We start from the raw sequence: 5,974 nt of genomic DNA on the forward strand, positions 1-5,974 counted from the left end.
CCTGTGTGCCACAACTACTGAAGCCTGAGTGCCTAGAGTTTGTGCTCTGCAACAAAAGAAGTCACCACAGTGAGAAGCCCATGCTTGCTGCAACTAAAGAAAGCCCACGAGCAACAACAAAGAGCCAGCATAGTCAATAAATAAATAAATATGTTTTTTAAAAGTGTCTACCTTACAATGCAGGAGACATGGATTCAATCACTGGTCAGGGAACTAAAATCCCACATGCCACAAAGAAACTAAGCTTGCATTTCACAAATGCTGAGCCTGTGCATAGCACAACTACAGAGTCCATATGCCACACCAAAAGTTCCCGCATGACACAAGGAAGATCCTGTGTGCTGCAACTAAGACGTAATGCAGCTAAATATTTTCAAAAAGAAAAAAGAAAAGCAGCCTCTCTCAAAACAAAACAAAACCTTAAACACCTCTCGGGGTCCTTACAGATTGGTTTTGTGCTGGGGCAATCTAACCCACTAACTGACTAACTCACTTAGTCAGGTTTACGCTAAGCCTGTGGTGAAACAGTGTGATCTGAATTCTGATGCTACTGCTAAGGCACTTCAGTCGTATCCGACTCTGTGCCACCCCATAGACAGCAGCCCATCAGGCTTCCCCGTCCCTGGGATTTTCCAGGCAAGAACACTGGACTGGGTTGCCATTTCCTTCTCCGATCTAAACTCTAAGTTAGGCAAAATAGAGACAAGTTCCTTGCATTAGTCCTTCAAGTAGACCTCAGAAAACTTAGAAGAGACACATGCAATACTTTGCAAATAAGGTCTTCTCTGCTCTCTGTAGAACCAGGGACCAGGATCCCACAGTGGGAGCCTGAGCTTTTACCACTCTAAGACTGTTACCAGTGCTTGGCGGCATAGAGTAATATGCGCTCCTCTCTGGCTTTCCTTCTCTTCCCTTCTCGCCCTCCACCTCCCCTTCCCTTACCAAGACTCATTGCCTCCACTACTGCTGTGCTACAGCTGTAGCTGGAGCCAGCACACAGCCATGACCGAGAACCCCAGGTTGGAGAATCACCCCATCAAGTGCTTTAAGAATAAGGGCCACGATGTGGACACAATGTGAAGATACAGAAATGAAGTGACCGTTCAACTGCAAAAAAACAAAAAAGATGAACAATTACTGAAAAAAAAAGAAATGTTCCCCAAGAAGAAAATTTAGGAGATTCAGATGTTGATGCTGATTTTAAAGCACACACTGTAATACTAGAAGCTATAATGCAGAATGCCACAAGTGATAAATATCCAGTGGCCCAGTTGAGTGCTATACAGGTTGTGAGAAAACTTTTATCCGGTGACAGAAATCCACCAGGTGATGACTTAATAAAATCTTGGATTTACCAATTCTAGTGAAGTGTCTAGAAAGGGATCATAATCCTTCATTACAGTTTGAAGCTGTGTAAGTGTTAACTAATATAGCATCAGAAACTTCTGGACAGACTCAAACTATCATACAGTTTAATGCTGTACCTCTTTTTCTAAGGCTTCTCCTTTCAGCCACATCAGAATGTTTGTGAGCAAGCAGTATGGGCTTTGGGAAACATTGTAGGTGATGATCCTCAATGTAGAGATTATGTCATGTTCACTGAGAGTTGTCAAAACTCTTCTATCCTTCATCAGTCCCTCCATTCTTATTGCCTTCTTTTGGAACATCTCATGGATTATTTTCAGTCTCCGCATAAATAAGGACTGACCCCATCACCTATGGAGACAGTCTGGAGATTTTGCCAGCATTGCGTGTCTTAATATACCATATGGACATAAACACTATTGTGGATACTGTTTGGGTGCTGTCACATCTGATAGATGGAGGTAAAGAGCAGATACAGATGGTTATTGATTCAGAGGCTGTGCAATTTCTTGTGCCCCTTCTGAGCCATCAGGAAATGAAAGTTCAAACAGCAGCACTCAGAGCAGTTGGTAACATAGTGACAGGTACCAATGAGCAGACCCAGGTTGTTCTCAACTGCAATGTCCAGTCACGCTTCCCAAATCTCTTATCACATCCAAAGGAGAAGATAAATAAGAAAGCAGTGTGATTCCTTCCTTTCCAACGTTACAGCAGGCAACCAGCAGCAAGTACAGGATGTAATAGATGCTGGATTAATCCTATGATTATTTATCATCTTGCTAAGGGGGACTTTGGAATACAAAATGAAGCTTTTGGGACAATTAGCAACTTAATGATAAGTGGCAAAAAATATCAAGTTGAGTATCTTGTACAGCACAATACCACCATTCTCTAATTTACTTTCAGTAAAAGATGCTCAAGTTGTTCAGGTGGTTTTAGATGGTATATAATGGCTAGTGATGAAGCAAGCACGATAGCTGAAATAATAAAGAATGCAGTGGTTTAGAGAAGTTTTACAGTGATATGAAGTTGAAGCCATATATTTAGCATTTGAAATCATAGATCAGTATTTCTCTGGCAACGATATTGATGAAAATCCAGGCCTCATTCCTGAAGGAATACAAGGAGTTACTTACAACTTTGATCCAACAGCCAACCTTCAAACAAAAGAATTTATTTTTGAGGTCAATTGAGTGCAGCATCTTTCCCACATTCAATATGAAGCACCACCAGATGGCTACCCAATTACAAGAACAACAACTACAAAAGACTCCAAAACACATATGCCCCCTTGTTATGATGCTTCTAAAGCAAGCCATGCCTTAATCATTCTGCAAATGCCAAAAGTCACTAAGCAAATGGACTATAAAGGCATATGATTGCCTAAACTGTTTTAGAATTCTCCTTTAAAACCTTAACTACTCTATTTTCCTTGTTCCCTGGTGCCACATGCTAACAAATGCAGTATCCAGTTTAGAATATTCTGAGGTGGTGGCTTTGCTATTACAAGAATAGCAAGGAGAGATTTTTTAAAAGTCTTCCTCGGTGATCAATGCAAAGACATAGAGGGAAACAATAGAATGGGAAAGACTACAGATAACTTCAAGAAAATTAGAGATATCAAGGGAATATTTCATGTAAAAATGGGCACAATAAAGGAGAGAAAAGGTATGGGCCTAACAGAAGCTGAAGATATTAAGAAGAGGTGGCAAAAATACACAGAAGAACTATACACAAAAGATCTTTATGACCCAGATAACCACGATGGTGTGATCACTCACCTAGAACCAGACATCCTGGAATGCGAAGTCAAGTGGGCCTTAGGAAATATCACTATGAACAAAGCTAGTGGAGGTGATAGAATTACAGTTGACCTATTTCAAATCCTAAAAGATGATAGTGTAAAAGTGCTGCACTCAATATGTCAGCAAATTTGGAAAACAGCAGCGGCCACAGGACTGGAAAAGGTCAGTTTTCTTTCAAATCCCTAAGAAAGGCAATGCCAAAGAATGCTGAAACTACTGCACAATTGCACTCATCTCACAGGCTAACAAAGTAATGCTCAAAATACTCCAAGCCAAGCTTCAACAGTATGTGAACCATGAACTTTCAGATGTTCAAACTGGATTTAGAAAAGGAAGAGGAACCAGAGGTCAAATTGCCAACATCTGTTGGATCATCGAAAAAGCGAGAGAGTTCCAGAAAAACATCTAATTTGGATTATTGACTATGCCAAAGACTTTGACCGTATGGATAACAACAAACTCTGGAAAACTCTTCAAGAGATGGGAATACCAGACAACATGACCTGCCTCTTGAGAAACCTGTATGCAGGTCAGGAAGCAACAGTTAGAACTGGACATGGAACAACAGACTGGTTCCAAATCAGAAAAGGAGTACATCATGGCTGTCTATTGTCACCCTGCTTATTTAACTTATATGCAGGATACATCATGAGAAATGCTGGACTGGATGAAACACAAGCTAGAATCAAGATTGTTAGGAGAAATATCAATAACCTCAGGTGTGCAGGTGACACCACCCTTATGGCAGAAAGTTAAGAAAAACTAAAGAACCTCTTAATGAAAGTGAAAGACGAGAGTGGAAAAAGTTGGCTTAAAACTCAACATTCAGAAAACTAAACTCATGGCATCTGATCCCATCACTTCATGACAAATAGAAGGGGAAACAATGGAAACAGTCACAGAATTTATTTTGGGGGGCTCCAAAAATCACTACAGATGGTGACTGTAGCTATGAAATTAAAAGATGTTCGTGCCTTGGGAAAAAAGCTATGACCAACCTTTACAGCATATTTAAAACCTCGAATAGCCAAAGAGATCTCGAGAAGGAATAATGCAACTGGAGGAATAATCTGCCTGACTTCAGGCTCTACTACAAAGCCACAGCCATCAAGACAGTATGGTACTGGCACAAAGACAGAAATATAGATCAATGAAACAGAATAGAAAGCCCAGAGATGAATCCACGTACCTATGGACACCTTATCTTCGACAAAGGAGGCAAGGATGTACAATGGAAAAAAGACAGCCTCTTTAACAAGTGGTGCTGAGAAAACTGGTCAACCACTTGTAAAAGAATGAAACTACAACACCTTCTAACACCATACACAAAAATAAACTCAAAATGGATTAAAGATCTAAATGTAAGACCAGAAACTATAAAACTCATAGAGGAGAACATAGGCAAAACACTCTCCGACATAAATCACAGCAGGATCCTCTATGACCCACCTCCCAGAATATTGGAAATAAAAGCAAAAATAAACAAACGGGACCTAATGAAACTTAAAAGCTTTTGCACAACAAAGGAAGCTATAAGTAAGGTGAAAAGACAGCCTTCAGAATGGGAGAAAATAATAGCAAATGAAGCAACAGACAAAGGATTAATCTCAAAAATATACAAGCAACTCCTGCAGCTCAACTCCAGAAAAATAAATGACCCAATCAAAAAAAAAAAAAAATGGGCCAAAGATCTAAACAGATATTTCTCCAAAGAAGACATACAGATGGCTAACAAACACACGAAAAGATGCTCAACATCACTCATTATCAGAGAAATGCAAATCAAAACCACAATGAGGTACCACCACACACCAGTCAGAATGGCTGCTATCCAGAAGTCTACAAGCAGTAAATACTGGGAAGGGTGTGGAGAAAAGGGAACCCTCTTACACTGTTGGTGGGAATGCAAACTAGTACAGCCACTATGGAGGACAGTGTGGAGATTCCTTAAAAAACTAGAAATAGAACTGCCATATGACCCAGCAATCCCACTCCTGGGCATACACACGGAGGAAACCAGAACTGAAAGAAATATGTGTACTCCAATGTTTATCGCAGCAGTGTTTATAATAGCCAGGACATGGAAGCAACCTAGATGCCCATTACCAGACGAGTGGATAAGAAAGCTATGGTACATATACATAATGGAATATTACTCAGACATTAAAAATAATACATTTGAATCAGTTCTAATGAGATGGATGAAACTGGAGCCCATTAAACAGAGTGAAGTAAGCCAGAAAGATAAACACCAATACAGTATACTCACGCATATATATGGAATTTAAAAAGATGGTAACGACAACCTTATATGCAGGACAGAAAAAGAGGCACAGATGTATAGAACAGACTTTTGGACTCTGTAGGAGAAGGCAAGGGTGGGATGATCTGAGAGAATAGCATTGAAACATGTGTATTATCAAGTGTGAAACAGATCGCCAGCCCAGGTTTGATGCATGAAACAAGTGCTCAGGGCTGGTGCACTAGGAAGACCCAGAGGGATGGAATGGGGTGGGAGGTGGGAGGGGAAATCAGGATGGGGAACATATGTAAATCCATGGCTGATTTATGTCAATGTATGGCAAAAGCCACTACAATATTGTAAAGTAATTCAGTCAGTTCAGTTCAGTCGCTCAGTCGTGTCTGACTTTTTGTTACCCCATGAATCACACCACGCCAGGCCTCCATATCCATCATCAACTCCCGGAGTTCACTCAAACTCATGCTCATCGAGTCAGTGATGTCATCCAGCCATCTCATTCTCTGTCATCCCCTTCTCCTCCTGCCCTCAATCCCTCCCAGCA

General features: G+C 40.6%; 1 pseudogene; it reads left to right on the forward strand.

Moving 5' to 3' along the window:
* Nucleotides 1–1,002: 1,002 nt before the first annotated feature.
* LOC136154449 (importin subunit alpha-4 pseudogene) lies at nucleotides 1,003–2,558 on the forward strand (annotated as a pseudogene).
* Nucleotides 2,559–5,974: the final 3,416 nt, after the last annotated feature.

Source organism: Muntiacus reevesi, chromosome X (genome assembly GCF_963930625.1).
Source record: "Muntiacus reevesi chromosome X, mMunRee1.1, whole genome shotgun sequence".
In the NCBI taxonomy this organism is placed as follows: Eukaryota; Metazoa; Chordata; class Mammalia; order Artiodactyla; family Cervidae; genus Muntiacus; species Muntiacus reevesi.